This window comes from Amia ocellicauda, chromosome 4 (assembly GCF_036373705.1).
Source record: "Amia ocellicauda isolate fAmiCal2 chromosome 4, fAmiCal2.hap1, whole genome shotgun sequence".
In the NCBI taxonomy this organism is placed as follows: domain Eukaryota; kingdom Metazoa; phylum Chordata; class Actinopteri; order Amiiformes; family Amiidae; genus Amia; species Amia ocellicauda.
In genome coordinates, this window is record NC_089853.1 from 52441502 (window position 1) to 52469369 (window position 27868).

Sequence of the window (27868 nt, forward strand, 5' to 3'; positions counted from 1 at the left end):
GAGGCACAGATCTGGGGAAGGGTACAGAAACATTTCTGCAGCATTGAAGGTCCCAATGAGCACAGTTGCCTCCATCATCCGTAAATGGAAGAAGTTTGAACCCCCAGGACTCTTCCTAGAGCTGGCCGCCCGGCCAAACTGAGCGATCGTGGGAGAAGGGCCTTAGTCAGGGAGGTGACCAAGAACCCGATGGTCACTCTGACAGAGCTCCAGCGTGTCTCTGTGGAGAGAGGAGAACCTTCCAGAAGAACAACCATCTCTGCAGCACTCCACCAATCAGGCCTGTATGGTAGAGTGGCCAGACGGAAGCCACTCTTCAGTAAAAGGCACATGACAGCCCACCTGGAGTTTGCCAAAAGGCACCTGAAGGACTCTCAGACCATGAGAAACAAAGATTGAACTCTTTGGCCTGAATGGCAAGCGTCATGTCTGGAGGAAACCAGGCACCACTCATCACCTGGCCAATACCATCCCTACAGTGAAAGCATGGTGGTGGCAGCATCATGCTGTGGGGATGTTTTTCAGCGGCAGGAACTGGGAGACTAGTCAGGATCGAGGGAAAGATGAATGCAGCAATGTACAGAGACATCCTTGATGAAAACCTGCTCCAGAGCACTCTGGACCTCAGACTGGGGCGAAGGTTCATCTTCCAACAGGACAATGACCCTAAGCACACAGCCAAGATAACAAAGGAGTGGCTACAGGACAACTCTTTTGTTTTTTATTTTTAATAAATTTGCAAAGATTTCAAACAAACTTCTTTCACATTGTCATTATGGGGTATTGTTTGTAGAATTTTGAGGAAAATAATTAATTTAATCCATTTTGGAATAAGGCTGTAACATAACAAAATTTGGAAAAAGTGAAGCGCTGTGAATACTTTCTGGATGCACTGTATGCAGACACGCACACGAAATCCTGTATGTAACCAAAATATTAAAAAATAATAATAGGTGAATCCTTTGTTTAAATTTTATTCTAGGAGACTTAAAATACATATGAATTAAATGAATGTATATTGATAACACAAAAGAGTTTTTAACATAAGTTTTTATAAAGCACTGTGCTGCATATTTGAACTAGGGTAATTCTAGCAGTGATACTAACTACAATCACAACCTGTCATGAAGCAACGCTCTAAGCTTGTATGTTTCCTGTTGTCTGTTAACCATCAGAATGCAGCTACTGTGTGGTTCTCTGCGTCTAAATTTGGTCACAGTGTGCCAGAAGACCTCAGTTCTGTGGTCATGTGACATTTCCACAATCCAAGAGCGAGTAAAGAGAGGGCAGTAATCCTCTGGGGCTAAGCTCTCTCTCATTCTCTCCAAATCCATCAGCCACTACAGATTTCCAGTATGAGAGAAAGAGAGAGAAAAGGAGGGAGGGAATGTGGGAAATGTAGCCAAAAATCTCAACCGGCATAAACAAAACCAAACAAACAAAGCTCGCAGAACATTTTCTCTGTTAAGAATCTGTTATTTCCATAACTCAGTTGAGAAATCATCAAAAGACAACCGTTGTGTTTTTAAAGGCAGATATTTACTTGCTCCTGTTCACTTTTTTTTTCCAACCCAGAAGGCTTTCAGTTGGTTCATGCTCTGGAAGCTCACAAATTCTGCTTGCAGCATTGAAAGCAGTTGATGCTACAGACTGCCAAACATGCCACAGAAATGAAACCATTTTACTACAATTGGCCCAGGGCTGATAGCAGACTGGGTATAGATGTACCTGATTTCACAGGGTGTGTTGGCAACCTGCCTGAATGGAGCTGATACTGAGGTCTCACACTAGTCTACAGAAATGCCTGCAAAAGCATTAACCATAAACACACACACACCACTATCTGGTGGGGAGACAACCATTAGGCCTAGGCCTTAAGCTGTGGACCCCCAGAGATTTAATTTCTCCAATGAGAGTCTGTCCTATAGGAGTGTTTGATTTTCTTTATTGTATTAATAAAAAGCATGTGTTGATTTCAATGTGTAATGTTTCAATGCTCTGTGTCAACTCTGCAAAGGGCACCATACCAAATAAAGATTGATTGATACAGATATAGGATTGGTTAATATTGTTTGTCCTCTATTGGGACCTTAGATCACTTTACCATAATTCACAATATTTCACATACTGTAAACAAATACTATAATAAAATGTTCAGATTTTAGAATAAATTTGATCAGCTTAAATACTGCTTAATTGTCGTGTAACAACCTACTTCAACTACTTATCTTAACAGGGGCAATTATCAATCAATCAATTTTTATTTGTATAGCACCCCTTGCAGGGTAGCCACAGACTGGTAAACAAATGTACAGCAAAATAAAATACACAAATACACCAAATTAAAATAAATATAGACCTTTAAACAGTGTACATGATCTAAAATAAAGTAAATGAACATTTAAATAAATAAACCATTTAGGCATGGAGGAGGGAAAAAACAAAAAACTCCTATGGATGGCATGTAGGAGAAAATAAATCTCTGGGGGTCCACAGCTTAGGGCCTAGGCCTAATGGTTGCCTCCCCTCCAAGCAGTATAGTTGTTACAGCAGCAAGGAGATCAGAAACACTACCTAGTTCAGTAAAACCTGCAGGATTGTGGCATTCCTGAACTGGAGTTATGCACCACTGTCTTAAAAGGAATTCAATACAAAATGGCTGTATTTTATGGTCTTAAACTCGTGTTGGGAGTGTGTGTGTAAGGAGGGGGAGTGGAATTCAGAAATGGCTTCGGAATGCAGGGTAGATGATGAGACATGCTCAGCTTCCTCTTCCCCACCCAGAAGAGGGAATGCACAGATTGTGAAGCTGGTAGAGTGATACCTATAGGTATACTATATCAACAGTACTGCAGGCTACACATTCCATAAACTACTCAGCTTTTACTCTAGTTCATTAAAACCAGAAACAGAACCAAAAAACACATTTAATTGAAGACCAAGAGTTCACTTCAGCCGTGTACATTTGTACATCCAATTTCAGCCTGGCTTTAAGTTCTTAAACTGACATGTGTACATCACACCTAATATTCACATGATTCAATTTTTTTTTTAATGAAAACTCAAAAGAAAATTCCCCGATTCAAATATCTGCATGTGACAAAGTATGACAATTCCTTAGTTCCGTCTGTTTGTTTTTCTCCTTTTAGAATGATCCACATCCTATTTCACAAAGCCTTCACTAGCTAATCAAAATGCCTGCTGTGACTTATGAATTAGTAATTCAGCAAATGCTCATATCAGAACTGATCTATGGAGCCATTGCCACTCTGTTTTTAAGTCTTATCCAAATGATAGGAAACAAGAAGGTACAGTTACTTGTGCAGGGTGACACACACTGACTCAGTTGCAGACTCTGTACAATCCCTATGCCATATGCTATTAACTATCTTTGTCATTCCTTATAAACAAATTGGAAGCAAGGCAGTCATTCAGAAACCAGTGCCCATCTTACCCCAAGCTGTATAATAACTTCATATTCATATGCATCTCTTAAATACCAGAAAGACAATGAGCATGATAAGAAGTTAATTTACTCTCTATTCTTCACACACTGATGCGCTTCATCATGTGATCTTGGCTTTATTCCTTGACATGTTTACAACATGAATCTCTCTTCAGCTTAATGAATGTTTACTTGTGTGCTTTCGTAGTGCTTCAACTTTTTATCTTGCATTCCTGATAAATACGTTGAAACTAACTTCAGAAATTAAAAATAAATGGCCACTGTCACTGACCTGCAGTCCAATGTCCTGAGACGTGAGGACAACCTGAAAGGGAGGAGAGAAAAAAAAAAAAACTGTTTATGATGAGGTATTTCATGGCCTGAAGACATGTTCTGGAGGTACAGCTGCAGTATGGTCTACAGCAGTTTCTTAGCTTGTGTGCAGTTCCGTACTGGTGTGTCAACAGGCTTGAACAAGTGTGATACAAAATGATGTGAAAGTCACGCACAAACGTGAATGTCTTAGGCCCACAAAGATTTGGACACACTGCTCTGTAGTTAACGTCACCGTGCCAGAAGGTTGAGCTGCTAGACCTTCCAAACTGATCAAACACTGCAAACACGGACCGACTGATCAGTAAAAATGTCTGTAGTTTTTCCCTTCACATTCCTGCATTTCTATCCATCTACACAAACTGTTCTTAAAACTGGGCCTAACTTTAAAAGCAACTTGATAACAGTATCCTATTTTGAAGAAGTATACAGTTTCTATACAGTATGGTATCGGATCTCCTCCAATTCCGAGCCTGGCAAGCCATAGACATTAATGACTTTATGAAAGAAATAAACCAAGAAAATGCAGCAGCATGGGACAACTACTTAAGATTTTCCAGAAAGACAAAATATTGGATACCATCACCATCACGAGGTTGGTTCACCCTAAGGTAATGTGATGATCCATAAACTATAAGGTGGAGGCCCTGCAGTGTGCAACAGTCTTTCCTTGGCAAAATTCATTGTCCCGTCACACATGTTCCCAAATGGATGTCAAAATGGCTAACTCTCACCAACAAATCAGTTTGACACAGTGCTCACCATGTAGCTTTTCTTTTTTTTAAATGTTATCCGATTTTGTTTTCCAGACAGTTTGCCTGACTCAAGGCCAGAGACTGTGATCGGCTTTCTGCTTCTGTGAGTGAATGATAAACGCTCTCAGCCATTAGGCCTTCATCTTGCATCTCTTTTCAATATGGGAGCCACACAAAATGACGAAGAAACATGGCAACAATTACGCACCTTTAACCCCCCTGCCCCACCACCGTCAGCTCAACCTGCTTTGAAATGACTCGGATTGAGAGGAGGGTTAATATTTAGAAATGGCTCAGCGCCAGGTGACCTGTCAGTGGTTTATTTGTCATTGTCCATAAAATAACTAAAGTTTCCACAGATGATTCCTCTTTTAGTAGTGGGGAGTTACACTTCCTCAATAGAAGCTGAGCGAAACCACATGAAATAGACTGAGATGTAACATAGGCAGAAGAAGAGAGAAAGAAAAGAAGGTAGGGGTTGGGGGAGATCAGAGATGGAAAGAAAAATGAGATTTATTATACTTTGAAAATCAAAGACAGACCAGCGATAGATAATTCGACAGATGTAGTCTAAAATATTCCCCCCTTTCATCAGAAACAAGATTTAGTTGAATAAATATTGTTTATTAAATTATAGTTATTTATAATTTATATTTTTGCAAAGTTGAACACTGGTTCAGGGAAAACTGTAAAGATTTTTTAAGCCTGTGTGTGTATATATAAACCTTGGACTCCTACACTGGAAATCAATTAGATTTAAATAGCCAATGAGTAATTGCTGGCAGTTCAGACATGTAATAGTATAGTTTATTTAACAATGTTAAAGTAAATGTTTCAATTGCTGGGTGCCAATACATTTATTCACAATAGTATAAAATGTACATGAACATAGTAAATGAAACTTGAGTAAAATGCAAACCAAAGGTGATGTACAAAACCTTGAAACTTCATATTACTACACAAATGAGATATTCAACCCACCTACTCAACAGAAACTAAAGCTGATAAGAATCCATTTGGCTTATTGCAGAGTTTGGCAACTAGGTTTGGCCTTTGGCCAACTTCTTTCTGCACTAGTAGTCTGCGGGCCAGATCATACGTAGCATATCATATTACGGTGTGTATACGGTAAGAGCTGGGGGGCGGGTGGGGTGCTGACAGTGGGTGTTTTTCTCCGGTGAGAGCGGGGGAGGGAGGGGGGTGCGAACAGTGTTTTCTCCAGTGAGAGTGTGGGGGGGCGGACGGTGCATTCTCAAGGGACAGCGGGGGCGCTATGGGGGGGCCAAATGATTATGCTATTATGCGGGCCGCCTGTTGCCGAACCCTGGCTTATTTTACAGTCATGCAACACTGATGTTTGCAGTTCACCTTGTTTTGGTTGCTAGAAAACCCTGGCTTCTGAGAGTTAAGGGAGATATTCATGGCCTATCGTGAGGTGTTGTGTGTGGCGTGCTGAATTACCTACTCTGGGTTTCAAATTAAGTGCTGGGGTAGTTCAGAACCTAGCCAATCAACAAGCAAAGTAAGTAAGAAAATAAATAAATAAAATTAATAATAATTAAAAAATATATATTGACCTTGTCAGAACAGATAATCAGATTCTGAAGACTTTAACCTTTGCATTTCCAGAAGAGATCCCATACAAAAGCAATGCATTTCCTTCAGGATATTCCCCTTTGTTCAGAAGAGATTAATTTCAATATTCAAACAGGCTCCCACTGTTTGCATTATTGCTGCTAAGATACAAACAGAACCTAATATAAAGTTTTACTTTACATCCGGATAGGGAAAGCACAGTCTAGAGTGACAACAATCAATATTCTAATACAAATATAGAAACATCCCCCCGTTCATTTTTCATTATTTTAATTAAAAAAATCAGTGACGTTATTATCACTGCCTACTAAGTAGACAGACATTTTTCATTAAGTTTACATCCCTTTCCTCCAGTATAAGGGCGAAGTCTATCTCGCACGTTTAATCTGTGTTCACTCCATCTCTGTAAGCTCAGCATGACAGCATATTGTATGAATACTACTGATCAGTATTTCATAAAAAACTAATCCCATTAAAGAGAGTGACCGTAAACCAAAACAGTTGTTCGGGAGTCTGACAGGGGTAAAAAGTCACCCTAGAAACTTTCATACACTAGCAAAACTCTAGAGCATGACAAAAGGCATCTTGAAAAACTGAAAAGGAACATCCAGTTCTGAATTCTGACTGATATCCTCATTCGGTTCCTGTTTTTAGATGGAAATATTATGTAGGCCTATTCAACCCAAGATATTCATATTTGGTCACTTTATTTTGATATGGACATATAATTGTATAAATTATATAAGCTTCTGATTACCAACTTTGGTTGTTAATTGTCAGCAATTGTGACCAGCTGAATTTGAATATTTTAAATACCTATTTAGTTAAAAAAAACAAAAAACGATGTTAAGTAAAACATCTGAGCATTCAAAACAAGTGACTTGCATTGTGTACTTTGTCATGCTTGTAGCCCACTACCCCACAGAATTTGTAGTGGTGTAAATAAAGCTAATAAAGGCCTTGAAACAATGCATAATTAGTCTTAAATTCAGTGAATCTTAAATTCAGTGAAGCACCTCAAATCAGAGGTAAAACAAATGAAGCCTTGAATAAAACGCACAACTAGAACCAAATACAGCAGATCAAAAATGTTCTTCCATATTTTCAAAATTAACCCCAAAACTATTGCTGATCGGCCTTGAAGATACTTGCTTTCAGTATGTTGTTTGTGGTTTTAAACACTTTACAGCAGAAATAATTAGGATGGTACAATGTGTAAGAGGCTAACTAAAGCTGAGAAAGCAGCCATACATGGACACCGTGGTTATCTTCACTGGCATAAGAACACTTAACATGATGGGAGTCAAGGCTAGTATTTAGAAATAAGGGAAGTATTTATGTTACAAGATGGGCATTACAAAAGAGGAAGTCTGTGCACTGTGTTCTTGGATTTGAACTGCTGTCTCAGGCACACTTTTGAGAGCACTGCCATAAGCAGAGTGACAAACTGGCTATGCAAATCGAATGATCCGCTCATGCAGGGTGTATACACTCAACCAAGTTTAGAGGAATGACATCACTGTATTGGTTTCAAGTCATTTTCATACTACACCATTTAATCCCAGTTTGAGTGGACATGGGGTGGCCCAGTTTGACTCACCCCTGAGTTCAGTCATGCTTGCCTTCACATTGGCCTTGCGCTACAATACACGGGTTACAATTCACCCAGGGTTGGACATGACCGTTTCACACCATATCATCAATCCAGGTCAAACAGTGGCAGGAAGAAAATATCCAACATTGTAGGGCTGGGTGATATGACTTAAAAATATTATCTCAATATTTTTAAGAAGTTTTGGCGATACACTAAATATATCTCGATATGTCTTGTTTTTATCCAATCAAGCCACAAAATAAGACCGAAGACATTCAAAATACAAGCATTTCGTTAATCCTTCAATATTGCAAAACTAACAAATACTACATGCAGGCTGTCATGGTAAATATATGCAGAATGCAACACATTACAGGGCAAGTGTTGTGTGATTACTATTACGTGTGTTATGTTGTTATGGGATATATATACTTATACACACACACACACATATACATATACATATATATACATATATATACATACATAAGTTTAAAAATAGCTGGCGTTACAATAGTTTTAATAAATCTTAAATGCGGGGTGCCTTATCCCAGGGATTTTATATAGAACAATAATCCGGTCAAGGAAGGACAGCAGCTCCAGTCTAAAAACAGTCCATATTCACCGATCTCTCAAAAATTATTTATTAGAGAATAAGTGAACATCATAATGTTTACGCGTTTCGACTTATCTTCCTCAGAGCACATATATACATATACACATTATGATTTACTGTCACATAACACAATAACACAAGTAATAGTAATCACGCAACACATACGCTGTAAAAGGGTACAGATTCAGGTAGATTTACCACAGCCGGGTTTATAGTGGCGCATTTAACATCTGCTAGACAGGGACATTTCTTTCTGACGCGTTTCGATTCTACTTACACATACAACACGTAGTTAATACAAAATAGTTATAATAATACTACTAATAATAACAATAATAATAATAATAATAATAATAATACAACTGTTGAACCACTTCACCATCTTAATAAAAATAAAATGATACTTTCTGCATGTGTTTGCATTGCTTTCAAATTTATTAAAATTATATCAATCTAAATTAGCGTGGGTGGGGGTGCTTGCAGACCGAGTTTAGCCCGGCGACAAGAGCGTGGCGCAACGTGTGCGCTTGCGCATTAAAGTATCTCTTGGTTATGTTGGTTATTGTGTGTCAGTTCACTCTCCTCCATATCTGTCTGTGTTTTTGATGCACATTTCTACCTGCATCCAGCATGTGTGTAAGAACCGGGAAAAATATGACGAAAAATACTGCCCTAAAGATTGAAATTTAAATGATATAGCATAATATGAAACGATAGACGTTTTTCTATCGTCATACGATATATATCGTCATACGATATATATCGTCATATCGCACAGCCCTACAACATGGCATTCAATATTTGTCTGTATGCTTTATGTTTTTCGCTCACTGCCCAACTGATTATGATTGTAATCCTTAGCTGTTTTTATCTTTTTTTTATGCAATGTTATATTCCCGCAGCACTGAGATGCATTTCTGTCATACCTGGCACTGTGCATGGCAGCCAACAATTGTGTGAACACGTTTTGTTCCACCCATCTATCACTGGATATTTTAATTTCCCCATATCATGACCAACTCATACGTAACCCTGTTGAGATGAGCACTTCATCCTGGGTTGGAAATTCCAAACCTAGTTGGCTTCAGAATTTAATCTTGGCTTGAAAATTACAACGTCAAATCAGTTGATTTTCAACACCTGTTTTCACTGAAAGCATCTTACACATATCTCAGATCTGAGGATACAAAAATGTGGCCAGCAAGCCCAGCACAAGAAATTGAAAGTCCTGCACAAAGTCAGATGGGACTAACACCACAATGTTTCACTGGATCAACCGATTCTTTAAACCTGGGATTTGACAGATTTCACAGCAGTGTGGAGTAGTGGTTAGGGCTATGGAGGGTTGTGGGTTCAATCCCCAGGTGGGAGGCACCTTGAAAAATATGCTGAGCAATATCTTGTGCAAGGTACTTTACCTAGATTGCTCCAGTAAATACCCAGCTGTATAAATGGGTAAAAATAATATTAATGGTGACATGTTGTAACAATTGTAAGTCACCCTGCTAAGAAATTGGGTAATTATAAAAACACAGATCTTTGAGTACCCTTCATGACCAAATGGAAAGGTCATAATTTCACAAAGGAGATCTCTATAAGCTTTACACTAGGCCTGCAGGTTTGCAATCCTACTCCAACGTATTGTAAAAACAGTGCGATTCTTCAGATGGAGAACACAAAGACTGATTTAAGAGATTGCCTTTGCACAAGGTATGCTATATTGGCTGCTAAGGGCCCTAATTTCTGCCCAGCTTCCCTTTTTTATCTCCCTCATTACATCCAGGCACTCATTCACCCACCAGCACCTCATAGTCCCCCCGCTCTGTTTGGCACATCCAGGAGAGCTTCACGGGCATGGCAAGGCCAAAGCCAACTGTCCCAGCTTCTAGTGGTGTCCAGCAGTTAGTCCACACCACCAGCTGGAACAGGCCCTCATACGTTTTCCGGGGGGGTCTCTGTTAGTGCGACCTGCTCTAACAAGGGCATAAAGTCAGTAGGTTAGTCAGGAGGGACGGTTCTGGCGTAATCCAGTTGGTCTGAAACAGGCCTGTTGGAATTAATGGGAAAGTTTGCTTCTTTCAGGCTGTCCGGCTGCGGAAGAGGTTCAGTCTCCCGCGGGGCACCAGTGTCAGGTTTCAGGCACAGGGGCTCTGTGAGGCCCCAGGAGGGACTTCTGCTGTCTTCCACTACACCACCACAACATCCCTTGCATCATGACATCCTTGGAACCGCAGCCAAAAGCATTCTTTCAGCTCCTAAGATCAGCTCACCTTGGCCATCCCAAGCCAATGTTGTTCCGTGCTTCCAGTTTCCAACACCAGTGTAGTAGTTCTAGATGGGATCAGTACTAAAGCCATGGAAAAACTCCCTGCTTTTCAAAACAGCAAGGATGGGACAGGCTCTCACTGATACTGCCAGGGTGAACATGCAAAGGTGCACATAAAAAAGTGGGAACACAGGACAGCAAGTCCACCCCCCAAAATCCCAGCGACCACTATTTACAATGGGCGCTAGACGCTGCCTTGGCTGCACAGTCCACCCAAAGTCTGCATGGCCAGTCCCACTCCCTTTGTGCCCCGGTGATGGTGAGATGCAGCCGCTATCGCTGGGCTAGACCAGCAGGCAGCAGATAAAAGAGGATAAAAACCAAATGACCCATGTTGTATGCTCTAATTAAAGGTCTATCGCATAAGGACATTTAGTAATATGTATTGTTAGAGTTTTTATTTTTATTTGTATTTTTAACATGGTATATCTTTGAAAAATACAATTCGTTATGTAAAAAAGCGCACACATCAAAATGACTTGTGTCGTGTTTTGCCACCAGTCCATCTCTCTCATATCTGCCTGTTTAACTGCAGTTCAGTTTCAATTGGAGGCTAGGCCAGATTCTATGCTTCTGCTTGTAAATAGGTTAGAAGCAAAACGTATAGTGTTTCTCCACACAACAACAACCTGATCTGGGTAGTATTTGATATTTATTTATCCTTATACTTTGGATAGGAATAATAGCTTATGTTAAATTAAGTAGTAATGATAGTAATGACTCGTCATGAGAAATGTCACGGAAAGGTCGAGTCTGAGTGCGAGTCCAAGTCTTTGCCTTTGTTTCTCAAGTCCGAGTCACCAAATCAGCGACTCGAGTCCTACAAGTCTGCTATGTACACATATCAGTGGTAGAGGACTTGGACTCAAGTCATTGTTTTTGTTTTTCTTATTCGGACTTGACTTAAATTGGACTTGACTTAGGATGGGGACAGGGACTCAAAAAGCTCATGACTAGAACTTAACTACTTACTAATACTTTAAGTAGTAATATATCTATTTCTGAATCATATGAATAGCAGCAGTTATTTTTGCAGATGGTGTAAGAATACTAAACTAAATTATATATATTTTAAGCACATTTTTGCAACAAGGCAGGTAGAGTTAAAATCTTCATGAAGTGGAACCAAAAAAAAAAAAGTTGTCTAGAGACAAAAAACATGCATATCTACATTTCACATTAAAAAGTTTGGTTTGCTTTAACCTGCTATCATCATTTGAATGGTAATACATTTGACTTCTTACCTAATTGCTCTTTGAGTAGGTTTGTTGTGGTATATACACCGATCAGCCATAATGTCCACCTGCCTATTATTGTGTAGGTCCCCCTTTTGCTGCCAAAACAGCCCTGACCCATCAAGGCATGGACTCCACTAGAACTCTGAAGGTGTGCTGTGGTATCTGGCACCAAAACGTTAGCAGCAGATCCTTTAAGTCCTGTAAGTTGCAAGGTGGGGTCTCCATGGATCGCACTTGTTTGTCCAGCACATCCCACAGATACTCGATTGGGTTGAGATCTGGGGAATTTGAAGGCCATGTCAACACCTTGAACTCATGATTCATCAGACCAGGCCACCTTCTTCCATTGCTCCGTGGTCCAGTTCTGATGCTCATACGCCAATTGTAGGTGCTTTCTGCAGTGGACAGGGGTCAGCATGGGCACCCTGACTGGTCTGTGGCTACACAGCCCCATATGTAACAAACTGCAATGCACTGTGTGTTTTGACCTGTCTATCAGAAACAGCATTAACATTTTCAGCAATTTGAGCTACAGTAGCTCGTCTGTTGGATCAGACCACATGGGCCAGCCTTTGCTCCCCACGTGCATCAATGAGCCTTGGCCGCCCATGACCCTGTTACCGGTTCACCGCTTTTCCTTCCTTGGACCAATTTTGATAGGTACTGACCACTGCAGACTGGGAACACCCCACAAGAGCTGCAGTTTTGGAGATGCTCTGACCCAGTCGTCTAGCCATCACAATTTGGCCCTTGTCAAAGTCGCTCAGATCCTTACGCTTGCCCATGTTTCCTGATTCTAACACATCAACTTTGAGGACAAAATGTTCACTTGCTGCCTAATATATCACACCCACTGACAGGTGACATGATAACAAGATTATCAGTGTTATTCACTTCACCTGTCAGTGGTCATAATGTTATGGCTGATCGGTGTAAGTTTGTGTAATGCTGAACCCCGTAACATGGTCAGCTAAATGATTTATGATTTATTATTAGTAATCACCATTAAATGTATAAAAACATATATTCCTATATTACAACCACAAGCATTAATAATAAAAGTAATGATAATTTAGAACAGGACTACTAGCTTTAGTACTGAAAAGTCTGAAAGAGTTTATCCAATTGTTCACTTGAGCAAACAGCTTCAGGCTTCTCTTTGACCTTTAACTTGCTGTTGTACGTTTCATTGTTCTTTTAAAGTGTACTATCAATTGCCATTTCCATATTCTGTTACAGTGCTACTGCAGCTCTCATATTTTATCAGATACACTTTTACAGTTCCAGAAGCAGGGCCGACTTATGCTACGGGCCCTGTTCCAGGACCATCAGACATTTATGAACTGTGCCAAAAGCAAAGTAATTTCATGCTAGATATCCCAGAAAGCAAGGTGCTTTGCAAAGAAAAAAAGTGAAACCCAGCAGAATCATACAATCAGTTGACAATCTATTTATAAGTATTTGCATCCTCTTACGGGAAAGGTGTGGAAAGGTTAAATTCCAGATTGTTTTGAATTTTGGTTCCAGTAAAGAGAAAGCTTGGAGAGCAACCACACCAAGCAAGCATTCTTGGTGCACTTGTCCTTTTAAAGTGCAACAGACAAGTGAATCTTCAGTTAAAAGAAAATCTACATTTAATGTATGTTTACACCAGCTGATGTGATGGTTTATTTTAAATCCCTTTTCCTTTTGATCTCGAAAGTTTGTTGTACAAAAAACTGATTTATGTTCATTTAGTTCTGTTCTTGAATGTGATCAAAATATTACACACCTGTGGCTGTATATTTATCTCTCTGGACTTGACTTGCCTTGAAATTGCTGTGACTTAGAATAGACTCAGGGACCTTGGATCTTTGAACTTGGGAAACAACTCGGACTTGACTTCAGCGCTGAGACACATACATACAAATACACGGAAAATACTTACCTCAACTTAAGTCAAACGAAATGCCTTGAGGCACATATTTACCTATAAGAATGCAATCTGTCTCTCTCAGCACCCATGACCCATACAATTACATGACAGGCACGGGGACAGTTATGTAATGCAGTTTCAATATCAACAAAAATATAATATACTACCTCTTAAATATGTAATTTAATGCCTTTTACATTAACACTTGTAGATGGAGCAGTCACACATTCCCACAGGAAGGGGGCGGTCTTGATTTTGTCAGATGTTTGGTCACCCTAAATGCGTGTGAGGTGGGTAAATAATACGCTGTGCCCCACATTTGTAATAGTAAAGGGCCCTTGCCCCCTTAGTGGCATTGTCCCTGGTCCAATTATTCCAATAGCTGCTAGTTTTGTCATTAGACCCTCTATTTTCTATTAGGTGTACCAGGGGGCATGTCTTTCAAGTGAAAGTGGCCAAGACAGAGGTCATTGATGCCAGGTTTGTTTTAGAATGTCAGCTTAGCTCAGATTCAGAGCTCAACTCTGTATCCCAATACAGACACAATATACTTTCTTTTCACAAAATGACTAATTACTTTATTTATTTTTATGATATGACCTATGACCTCCATGCTCTGTGATTGGTGAGCGTGGTGATAAGATTAGTGGGGGTGGTGGGGGGTACAAGAAAGAGAAAGAAACCCATGCATATATTTCTACAAATTTGTTGTACATTGCATCTCTCTAACCCATTTTAACCCAGAGTGTGTGTGTACAGTGAGAGAGTCTTCTCAGAGGGAGGGGTTTTGCACTGCTTCCTTTAAATGATGTCACAGACTCCTATCATAACCTACCAGAAGTATCAGAATGAGACAACTATAAATATTATACAGAGGCCAAATTCTAATCTTCAAAAGTGCACAATTAAGCAAAACAATGGACACACAATAATCCACACAATAAGCAAATAGCAGTTTCATGTTATTTATTTAATTAAGCAGATCTGTAACTCAAACCAGAACATTAATTCACACTATAGCAGTTTAATGCAATTCAGGCACAACTTGCACAGATTGTACTGCTGAAGCAGGAACTGTATTTAGATTTAGATATACATTTGATATTATTTTAACTCCACAAGCCTCCATATGCAAATATACTCAAAAACAAGATAGTGAGCTTAACAAATCCAGAACAGGTTGCTGCGTTATATAAAAGGGTTAAGCTCACAAGAAACCTCCAATGAATCAAAGTGCTGTGCAATATGGAACAGCATCATACGAGCTTCAATATGTAACCCTGGATGTTAATTGTACATCCCAGCCTTACCGAAACAGTGCAAAAGCATCCACGTTATCTGCAAAAGTTGATTTACATTAAGATCTTACAAAACTATATAAGAGGCCCCCCATGTCCCCTCCCCCAAATGTCTCTACAGTACAGTATGTGTTCAATTAAAAGCTAGAAAAAGGAAAAGAAAGCAGCTTATAAATTAGGCTACCCTTGGAAGCCAACTGACCCTCTTTGTTGGCACTATAAAGCCCCACATTTGTACTCAGGCCCCTCTTGAATAAAATAAGAAAGCGGGAGAGAAGGGAAAAAGAAGCTATTCAAACATAACATTCGCAGCAGCAACACAGGAGGAATTGAGAGCCAAGCAGTGGGTCTGGTTGCACTTCTCCCAGGAAATGTTCTCAGGAACAAGGAGCAACCGTTTCGGTATACAGTAACCCCTCTGTTACAGCTTGTGAATCATAGCAGAATCCTGCAGCTCCACAACCCCCCACCCCCAAAAATGGATCAGATACTCTATTCTAATCTCCCCAGACACACATGTGCTGAAGGGATGCCAATTGATAGTACAGTAGTGTCAGCTGATAAACTCAATGTATGTCCAATATGTCCATCACAGACTCTTGTCAAACACACCCAGGCATCCATCACTCTGCACTGGCAGCAGAGAGGAAACAGCAGGGCCCTTGATAATGTCCTGTTTCACTCTTTGCAGAACAGCAAGTGGTTTTTGCCACTCCTGCTTCACACCAACACACATCGGACTGAAGAGAGAAAAATAACAATTCTCAATATTGTTTTTGAATTATTATTATGGTTCTTATTAATATGTTATTCATCACAGTCATTCCCAACCAGGATCTTGGATGACCTCTGTCATTTATTATTCAAACGGATTCCATGAACAACGGAAAAATCTGCCAACAACAGGTACACCAAACTTCAGGATGTTGCAAATTATCAGGTTGGGAATAAAATCTTCAAATCTTAGCACATGGTCCTAGTTAGCTGCAAATAACTTGTATTTAAATGTCATTTGGCCCCCCTTTAGTACCATAACAAATTGACGAACCCTGCATTTTTAACTGCTTGATTTAAAGTAAAATCCTCTGGTGTCATACTTTGTGCTGTTTCAGGTTTTGAAGCTGCAGGCTCTTGTCACAAGCATGAAATACCCAGCCCTTGGTGCTGGCTTCTGTACAAGATCTGAAACTGATCTCCCTGCTCTGCTATATTTAAGCTACCCCTGCACAAATAATAATAATAATAATAATAAAAGGGCCTCAAAACGGATCATCAGAGATCTGGCCTGTCTGTCCACCCTCTCTTCACTCGACACAATCCAGATTGGAAAAGGTGAACATTGGGGAGACAGACAAAAGGGTTAAGTGATTTCCACAGTACTAGGTGCACTTGAGGAGTGTGTGTGGCAAAAACCATGATCTCCTGAATGGGTGGAGAAGAAACAAATCAAGAGCTGGGTGATTTTCCAGGTTGTATGGCACGGCCTACACAGATGGCTTCTTTGTACGACTGAAGCGATTGATCTGGCAAACTGTATCATTCGATTACTAGTGAAAGGCAATTTTGTGTATTGATTGTGTGTGTTTCTGCATAAAGATTTTAATCAAGGATACATTTGTCATAGCACAAAACTTTCTCCAATATTTTCCAATGTGACTCAATCCCTGAACCTTCCTTCCCCACTCACTTCAGTTGTTACTGAACAGAAGATTTGTTTGCTAATATTCACTGTTCTGACATTTGGTGTTTAAAGCAGTGTTTTATAGAATTTTGTTTTTAATTAATGTTTTTCTCTTTGACCACGACTGGCACAAATTGACACTGCTAAGGTCAGAGAGATTAAAGCTGTGTTTGAGAAGCCGGGTGCTTACAATCAATTTCATTATTGTAGTCAATTCCTAGCAGTGATGCTTGACAACTCACAGCTGCACATGCATTGCTGTAGAAATTTGATCTACCTGCTCCAAACTGGATTAATTGACAAGGCATGTTTGCTTATTCGGGTATAATTAATTGTCAACAAAACTGGCATAACCTTTGCCTTAGTGTGCAGGCTCAAGGTACACTGTGCTTCTCTTAAATACACTATAAATGACTCATGTCACTTTACTTGGCAAACAGAATGGTGCATTTCATCCCATCATTGATGCTGTATTGCTTTTATTATTCCATCAATTCTGAATCATGATTTAACAAATTGGGGCAGTTTTGTGAATTTTGACTGGAGCTGCTTATTGATGTTTGCATGATGTCAGGAGCAAAGTGGAACTGAAATAGACTAAATACGAAATATTTTGATGGTAACGTTTTGGCGGGAACAGGGTATTAGTCAAAGCCTGGTAGATGATGATATGCTTTAACTACACATGGATTTTAAAGAAAAAAAAAAAAAAAACTGGTTCAGAATGTTGGGCTGGCTGTTCTAAACGGCTAAATATCCGATAACTACATAAAAGGGCACACTGCCCATAAACAACTCTGGGAAGGCTCCAGGATGCACCCCCTCTCTTTGTGTAACTTGCCCCCTCTTTATGCGGCTTGCCAGAGAGTGGAAAACGCATAATGTTTGAAGCAGTTCATAAAGTCCAACAGGGCTGCGCAACAACACAGCCTTTCAGCGCCACAGCTCGGTGCATTACACAGACCCACAGAAAAGCAGTGTGAGGAGAACAAAGCCACCAGCAAAGAGCCACAGTATCAATTAAGAGGAATTCCAGCTTTAAGAGCAGTTTTCCAATGATCTCATCAGAAGCCGATGTAAAACATTTTTTTTTAAACTGCAGTTCCTTAGAATCTAAAATGATATTAAAACTTGCACCAAGAGCACGAGACAAATGAAATTGGTTGAGAAAATCAGAGCCATATATATGGCACTGAGGCCTATTGATAGGACATCACAACCCATATCTGCCAAAGTAGCCACAGGATAAACAAAGGTTTTGTGATCAGAGTGCTCTATTACAAGCAATTGTTGTGACCTAGGTTACACTGAAATAGTCAGGGCTTGAGAAATTAATTATGCCATCTGAATGTTCACCTGCATATTTTACGGCTTAATACAATTCTGCTTTGTGCCTTATTTGGGCTTTCATCAGCTAGCATGACAGGAACCACTCCATGCCAAATGTAAAAAGCAGATACTGTACATGGAACTCACATTATGCAGTAGGTCCAACTACACAACCTTATCTCGCTGAATTGAATGACAAAAACACAATACACCTTTGAAAGAAAGTGAACCTTAAACAAGATATAGTGCACTAAAACCACACTTTGCATTACTTTCATTATGTCATTTGAGAAAGATTGCTGTTGGCACTCAAAGTTGGATAGAATAAAAATATTAATTTCCACTATTAATTACATTAATTCTTAAGTCTACTGAATATCCAATTCTTTTTTAGTTAAACACTTACGGAAAGCAGAATGAAGACACCCTTTGACTTTAATCAAAATGCTCTCAGAGTACATTATTCTACTGTACAAAGGCACACAGTTGCTCTTTGCTCATTATACTTGCTAATTATGGCTCTACAGTGAACACACATGCAGAGCTAAAACTGCACACATTCTTGAATAAGCAAGCTCACCAATTGGTTCCTCTACACTTTCTGTTTCAGGACAAGAACAAGCAGTGAATAAATGAAAACACACAGGTAGGCTGTGCAGGAAAGCTGACAGTCAAGTCCAAACAAGTTTTGCAGCAAACTCAAAAATAATAAGAAGAGAGCAAGAGAGAGAGAGAGAGAGAGAGAGAGAGAGATTACATTGAAAGTGGTTGTAACACATTGGGAGTCAAAAGGTTGTTCTCAAAACAACACCCAAGACCTGAACTTTCTGTGCAGCCTCTTTTTGCACTAAACAAACCAGATTGGAATCTGCAGATGTTGATCAGACAAACAATAGGTCAAGCTGTTCCCACAGTATAAAGTAAACTTCAGGAGATTTCACCGATCGTTAGATTTTTATTCTCCCGTTTGTGGTGAATGTTATCATTCCAACACAGTACTAAATGTTAATGGATATGTTTGATGTTTGATTTTTGTGGTTAATGTTTAAGCTATAGTCTATTGAGAAGTAATGCATAAATAAATAAATAAATAAATAAAATATTAGTATGGTAAATATACCAGGTACATGGGACACACAATACATACAATAGCAAAGTAGTTAAAGTAATGAAAGCATTTAAACACAGGCCTACACAACTGTTTCATCAAGGTTTCATCTAATTATGCCAGTTATTTTAAATCCAAGTGGTAGCAGGGCTAAAGTATCATTAACTTTCTGACAATCATGCATACATGGATAACACATTTTTAACCAGATTTAATTGCCACAGTCAGATTTTTAAAAGGAGTTTGGTTGCTGTAGAAACCTTTTACTGATGCACTCTGCTTTGGAATGCTAATATTTGTTAATGCTCAATCACTAATTTGATGACAGTTAAAAAAAAGAAAAGGGGAGCAATTTTTTACCTCAAATGGAGAGAAAATCCTGTCTAGCTTTTTATTTCATTAAAGCACATCCTACGCGCCTGGAACCTAAATGTGAAAGCTTTGTAACCGGCCATTAAAAGTTGGAATACTGATTAGCATTAATCTAAGCCTGTTCCTAATCAGAGTCTGTCAGCACATATCAAGGGGAAAGCTGTTAAACACAGATAAAACGATTGAAATACTGAAAGAATCTAAGTGGTAAGGAATAGTATGAAAAGCCATTGCCAGGATTAATGCTAAAGTAAGCATGTCTGTTTGCTTTAGGTCCATCTCTGCCTTTTCCATAAATGTTCTTATTCATGTAAATATGACTTGTGTTCAATCTGTGCTGGACTGTCTAAAACAATAAACGCTTGGAAACAAAATGCAAAATAATTATTTGCAATCTATCTATGTGAAGACGTCTGCGGTTTTCTTGTTAGCTCATACCTGATTTGAGTGAACACAGATTCAGTGAATGAGGGAGAAACAATACAGATTGCTCAAGATACAGGCTTGAACCGTATTATTACTTAAAAACACCAGTAAGTTTGATGCTGTCCTATTTGTGTGTGTATGTGTATATATGTATATATAACACATTCCAGAGGAAATTGTATTGTACAGGGTTACAATTTCATCAAGTAAATTTAAAAGACAAAGGAAATACAAAATTAGGGCAATGGAATGCCTTTGATAAGAGAAAGTGCTGTGTAGTTGTGAACTGGAATGTAACCAAACTCATCAACTGTGCACTTTATGGACAGCCTTTTCTGCACATCAATCCCAACAGTACTTCCATTGTTCACTGGTCTCGCAGGACAACTGATTGTAATAAGGTTAAACACTCCACCAATCTAGATACCGTCTTTCTTCCTTCCTGTACTGTACTGTTCTGACATCGCATTGCACTTTTATATACCTGGACTTGCGCACATTCTACCCTTAACACTTCCTGTACTTAGAGACAAAGACCGCTCCACGCAAGTCTGATACCTTGATGCAAAAATAATGCCTACTCAATGGTACACCATGATACGGTTCAAATAAACTGGATTAGCCATTGTTTTCTGGATATTAGAGGACTGTCACACAAAGTCAGTATTATATGTCAATGGCTATGGATGCTGCCTGCTAACAGATTGGAAAGCCACCCTTGTTGCAACCCTCTACTCGGCATAGTCATCTTTATCCCTGTGAACCAGCTGTTGTTGTCACCACTACAGTGCAATTTCATACTGCCCACTACAGATGATCAGATTTGATATTCATTGATATTTGATGTTCCTATATTTTCATGTATTGTGTATTTGTGGGTAATCCCCACTGCAGTACACAACCTTTATAATATGCAGCTATTACTGCTTACTAATTAATAGCAAAGTGCTTTGAAGAAAGGCATCAGAGGTAAATACATACATTAATTAATAAATGTTAAGAAAGAAAACAGTAAACTTTTTTTCCCCGCTGTCAGAATCAGGACCAAAATATAAACAACAATAAATAAAATAATGTTGTATGGATTTGGATTTATCTTTCTATTTTACATCTTGTGTGCCTGCCTTCAAAACGGTAATTAGTGGAATAAAGATTTATTGCTTTAAAAATTATCCGGCATTTGCTAAACAGTAGCACCTACTAAAACAAATGCATTTTTTGTTTTTGTTATGTATTTACTAGGGCTGTCAATCGATTAAAATATTTAATCATGATTAATCGCATGATTGTCATGAGTTAACTTGTGATTAATCGCAATTTAATCGCACATTTGTATCTGTTCTAAATGTACCTTAAATTAATACTTTTCAAGTTTTTAATACTCTAATCAACATGGGCATGGACAAATATGGATGCTTTATGCAAATCTATGTTATTATTAGTGAAACCATACTCAACATAGAGCATGAAGACTAGACATGTTTCAAAGGTCATAGATGTTTTTCAAAGAACAACATGTTCATGTCTATTAGACACATGAAAAAATAACATAGAAATACCAGGTTCCCATTACTTCTCTCTTTGCTCTGAGCAATTTACTTACACAAGCCTGTTTATATTTAGTTATTTAGCCACCCATTTAGTTATCGCTGTGGTGAGTCTATTGCTTGTTGAGTTGTCCATCCGTCTCCGCTGCAAATGATCTAGTGTGGTCTTCATTTGGCGAGGGGGAGGAGAGCTCTCTGCATCAGTTGTATGCAACTCGACGTGCTGCGGTGATCTATTAACTTAATTCACATCGACAATCAATGCAGACAACTTCAGACATCGTTTTGTATATGAATTTTCCGTTCAGAAGAGCTTTTTCTCTTTCTCCATTTCTTTTTGCTGCTGCATTGTTTCCTGTCTTATGGCTCGCTATGGCTGCATCTCCATTTCGGGCTAGGCTACGGCTCAAAATGCGCGCTGCATTAATCGCGCGTTAATAAAATTAGTGCCATTAAAATGAATTTGCGTTAATGCGTTATTAACACGTTAATTTTGACAGCCCTAGTATTTACATACCTCAAACTCTCTGACTAACATGTTTTGATAAGTACAATTCTTAGATCCTCATTTTTTTTTAAATTAATGAAAAAGAATAAAAGAACAAGATGATTGGATGAGGAGGAAACAGCTTAATTTCAAACAATTACTGAACTTTTTGGATACATCAATAGGAGACTCTCAGTGTATCATCATTATTAGTAAAAGTCACATTCAAGTAACAGAATTACAACAATGGAACCTGACTCCTTGTAGTCCTTTTTTCTTAAGAATAATTTATAAACTGCATTAGCTCATAAACCCATGTGGTTGGTTTAGGAGAAAAGACATGGATAACATCTGGGAAATTCACAAGAAAAACTTGAAACCCTTACTATATATACTATGAGTATTCTATACTATATATACCAGACAGAGAGAGAGAAATTAAATATATATATATATATATATATATATATATATTTTTTTTTTTCAGTTGCTTGTCACCCTCACATTCCCTCCAATACTTCACATTGATTGTAACATTTTTACTGTATGTGTAAAACAGATCCATTCCAGTATGGTAAGACACTTGCAGTGTAAACATACCAGATTGACAAGTATAAGGGATTTGAAAGACAACAAAATATGATACATCTACCTATGAAAAAAACATAGCTGATAGTGAGAAACATAAACTGCAGTTCCTGCAAGGTGGCAAGAACAAGAAAAATTGTGTAAGGGTTGGTGTGCATGCAAGTGCTTGCATGCATGTGTGTGCTTTTACGTGCAAGTGCATGCATGTGTGAATACACAGCAGAAACTGTCCCTCTTGTACAGTGATGGAATCTTATGGCAATAAAAGAGACCTTACAAAGAGTGTAGCCTGCTGTATTAATGACATTTAGAACCAACAACAACCAAAGCACAATACACCACAGAGTTAATACTTAAAACAATAAATTTCTGGCATGCCATTCTAGAATGAAATCTTAGAAGGTGAACTGTAGTTCAAATAAAATACAGCAACTTTCAAAGGCAACCATACTCAGGATGAATCTCTGCAGTAACCTAAATCAGTTTTTAAATCTGTGGCAATTAAATCTGCAATGGATCCATTTATGTGCAATGGATCTAAATCAGGGTATTAATCACCAATTCGGGATTCCTGGATTTTGCTGGATTCTGACTTCCTTACTGCTGGATTCTCTTCACATCTCATCACCCTGATCACCTCACAGAACCCACTGACCAGATGAACTCAGGGTGCTAGGCATCCCTACTCGGTTATAATTGGCTCTTCAGTTGCCCTCTAGTCTTCAGGTACAGCCTACGCACTGCTCAATAAAAGATTGAAGAAAACGGGCATAATTCTCCCAGCAGGTAAACTTTGTGCACACTGTATTCCAAGCATTTACTGTAGATGAGAAGTTTGCCATATGGGAAAAAAGGACCAATGTCCACTGCGTGGTATGGCAAGGTGAGACTGGCAATTAGGCATTACCAGATTCCAAAAACTGGAATTCCCTGATTATATTTATCTGAAGGGGCATTCATTAAAAACTGAAACTGCCCTCTCTTTTCTCTTTGAGTAATGCACTTCAAGATTCAGGTTTAATCATCAGTTCAAAAACACAGCTCCATAAGTCAACTTGAGTAGGTACTCAGCAACCTTTAGCATATGACACAACTGCACATTGGGGTTGTATCATCCACAGGAAGCTGAAGGGAGAAGGAAACTGGACATTAAACCACCACACAAAGAGTGCAGTAAGGGAAGCCCGCATTATTGCAACATACATGAACAGACACACATCACATTACGTGCTATTGTTTCTGAAGAGTAACACACTTTGGAAATATTGTATTACTTGTGCAAGCTCCATGCACAGCACAATTATATTTTCTCGAGAGATTTACAATATCTCAAGCACTGACATTAATCACTTATTTATCTCACTTGGCCCATAAGGTCTATGTCAACCTGACCCCAAATGCTGTTGCCATAGAAACCGACTTATACTTGAAATAGGCAACATGAACTTGATTCAGATTCTAGTATGAAAGCAGACACATCCTCAGTCTCAGAGTCAGATTACATCACAGTTATAACTCCGTTGAAGAATTTATATAGGCAGTGTTATTAAGAGGTCTTAGTTTAGAACTGTTACCCTGTATTAAAATTGTTCATTCAAAAGTCAGTCACACGAAGCAATGTGAGGTTTGATATATGGTTAATTATAAAAAAAAATAAAGCCCTAAACATTACACATATCTATCATCATTCCTCATTTATAATATTGTGGGGAAGTGAGCTGAAAGCATTAATCGTTTCAAATACTTTGGAACATGGCTCTACCCTTTTGGATAAAAAAAGAAAGAAAGAATGAAAAAACTCAGAAATAGTCAGACAGACAGACAGACAAATGGCTAGATGGAAACACTTGTGTGTCAAAGGGTACAGAATGTATTAAATATTATTACTTTAGCAGATACTATGTCATTGCACAGTTTCCCATCAATACTGCTTCCTAACCAGACTGTGGGCGGAAGCAATGTCCCTTGTCGTCTGCTCAACAGCAAGACAACACAGCTGTCAGATAAAGCATTTCCGTTTGGGTACGTAACTGTGTGGAAAGAGGACCTGCTGTACTGTATTTTCTGGCAATATTTATAATGAAGTCTGTCCCAATGTTGGGATCTCAGGAGCGTGTCATGCTTTGTTATTGTTCTTCAATGCCGGCACAGAAACTAATCATCTTTGGCTTCACGACAGCTTTAGGAGTTTACATCCCAGTTTACTGAAAATTACTCCACACACACACTTATGGGTAGTGACTGGGTCAGAACAGGGGTTAGCCCCTGATCTGGATAGATTTGGATAGAATCACTGCCATCTCTGAATAGGAATTAATGTTTTTTGGAAAGCATATGCAGGGCATGCAACAAAGGGTTTGCCTTTAAATAGATTTCGGAAAGGCTCTATAAATGTATAAACATCACTGTTCACAACACTATTAGTCACAAACACCGAACAGTGCAGACTCTTTAGCACAATCTGCAGACTTGCAGCACGTTTATAACCAATGCAAGTAAAGGCAGGAGTATGCCAGCTGTTTTTCGGTTAAATAACCCAAACAAAGGAAGCTGTGAAACCAACAATGGAATAAATACAATGCTATATTTATGCATTGTATGTGGCTTCAAGAAAATGTAATAATACGATGAACAAGATTGTTTTGTAGGCTGCGGTTTTGAAGAGCTCAGGTCTTTGTATTCTTAAAATGTAATTATTATCATGGGTATTATTATTCATAATAATAATAATAATCATTGTTTCTGAGTTGATGGGTCTATGGCAATGCCAACTAACATTTCCAGCAAAAAAAATGGTTTCAAATTGACTGATAGGGAGTGCAATGTGGACACAATGTCACACATGGCTCCAAATGTTTGCAGATGAGGCAAGTCACAAGTCTTGTTTTGTTTTACAGACATGGGTAATAAACTAGCCCAAGTAACAACAGACTTGCACAGAACAAGTGATTGGCTTGCACAGCAACTGAGATGAACAAAAGCAAGTCAAAAATAAAAAGGGAAGAGGTATGAAAGAATTACCTACAAGTACATTTTTCATGTCAAAGTCAAAGTTTCTGGGATTGCTGAGAAAACATGAAATTAAACAAGTGCTGTTGAACACAGTATTGGCATTCTCGAGCACTAAAAGAGGGTAGGGGTTTACAGAACAGCTTTTCTATATGAAATGATTGATTACTGTATTCTGTCTAATGCAGTCGTCTAGAGACTAATAGCTCCAGACTAGACATACGGAAAAAATATTTCTAGTAGTACCTTATACCTTCACCTGCAAAACAAAAGCAGTTACCAGCTAACCCAATAAAATAACTTTTAAGGCTGCAGTTAAGGTCAATAAATGCTTTTGCCAGTTGTCAAAACAAACAACTTTATTTAATTGTTGTAACTGAGTGAACTGCAAAAAGGAACAAATTGAGTAAAATTACAATCTGGCTAATACCCGTTTTAATACCCATTTTTGTATTATTTACAAGGCAGTTACAAGCACCAACACTCATGTTTGCATCTGTATGGGGATGGCAGATTCCAGCTAGGTGAGTCACACCATGCTTACCTTCATAAAACATCTCCTGAACATGGGTGTGAAAAACATGGATGAATGGCGATTTCTCAAGACGTCCTGACATTTTTAAATATTTATTTTTATATAACGCCCATTGTAACCAGAAACATACATACAGACGTACACAATACAAAAATAGAAAACTACCACCTACGTTGCCAGTAAGTTTGTAATGTAACCACTCCATTTTCTATAGCCTATATAGACTGGATCAATCCTTTACAAATACGAACTGCTAAATCTGTAAACGCTGCATACTTGCTGATCTTAAGTAAATTAAGTGGTAACATTTTGAGATGACAGATAAACTAAATTCAAATATACACCTCTACAAGGCTGTATGTGAAGGATACGGTATAGAAACGACCAGTACTAATTTCGGTCAGGAATGAAGCCAAGGGATTTGAATGAACGCAACAATAGCAATTGCAAAAACGCAACAATAAAATAAATACTGGAAAATATAGACCACCCCGGAATGTAACCAGACGAGTTATGTGGTTATTAGGTCAAAGTAACATTCACATGAACACGTTAAATAAATACAGATAGTAGGACTGCCTGGGTTTGAGCTATGCAGCTACTACATTGTTATTAATCTTGTTTCTAAACCAAAGCAGCAGGATCGCCTTCATTGAAAAGAAAAAAAATAACAATAAGGAGAAACAAAATAACAACTCACTCACCTTTTCGTGCTCCAATATCCTGTGGTTTCTCCTTGATCTGACTAGAGACGGTTTTTGAGTGAAGCCCAACCGAAAACCTCCTGTTAGTCCGTCATCGGATGAGACCTAAATGACCGATGTAGCATGCAATGCTCACAACAGAAATGCAACGCTAGGACTGGTCTGAGATCCCATTCAAGGCATCGGAGGAGTGTAGTGAGGTCATTCCGGGGATTGCCTGGGAGAGAAGCAAGCAAGCACCCCTTTGATTGCAGCAATCCACTTTCATGAGATCCAAGGCATTGCACAAAGCCAATCGAGCTCGCTTACTTAGCAAAAATACACAGAATTAGTCAAATAAATGAATAAATAAACCACAGTAGTTTGATATGATAAAAAAAAATCAGTCTTTAACCAAGTGAAGCGCAAAGCGACAGCACTGGGAGTGAACGAGGTGAGCCGGGATCGGGAGAAGCGCACTGCGCAGTTTGCGTAATTCTTTCTGGGTGGAAAACATTGGGTCCTATTTTGCTCCAGCCTGCGTATGAGAATTTAAGAATCGGAAGAAGCCAATTGCTTTAAAACAGGGGTGTTGGGAAATTAAGCATAAAACAGCTCCGTCTGGTGGAGGCGCACGGCAAATCGTGTTCTTGCACACATGAAGAAACCTACTAACGAATATACTACGGCCGTTGTAGTGAATCGAGACAAATCCATCTCAGACATATGTGTGCAACAGTAAATGTATAACATTTTTTAAGGATTTATAAGATTACCATTCGAGAAACTTCATGTTGACTGTGCGTGTTGAGAATTGCGTACAGCAGAATTGGATGCATTCCTTTGCTCTTTGCGATGATTGGTGTTACCATCTTTGGAAAAGTCCAAATTCGTGTGTGCATAACTTTGCTATGAGTAAATACAACAACTGAAAAGTATTTATTTGAAATGTCCGGTAGTTATGTGGAGTGTGTTGCTTTTAGAGAC

The 27868-nt window shown here is 38.8% G+C and overlaps 1 protein-coding gene across 4 annotated transcripts in view; it reads right to left on the minus strand.

Moving 5' to 3' along the window:
• Nucleotides 1–27390, minus strand: part of src (v-src avian sarcoma (Schmidt-Ruppin A-2) viral oncogene homolog) — a 73162-nt gene extending 45772 nt beyond the window's left edge. For 3 of the 4 annotated variants that reach the window (XM_066702742.1, XM_066702741.1, XM_066702738.1), the window contains exons 1-2: nt 26903–27390; nt 3738–3770 (exon numbers count right to left, since the gene is read on the minus strand). The gene's annotated coding sequence lies outside the window, so the exon portion shown is untranslated. The remainder of the gene's footprint in view (nt 1–3737; nt 3771–26902) is intronic. The other variant, XM_066702739.1, reaches the window with a different exon arrangement.
• Nucleotides 27391–27868: the final 478 nt, after the last annotated feature.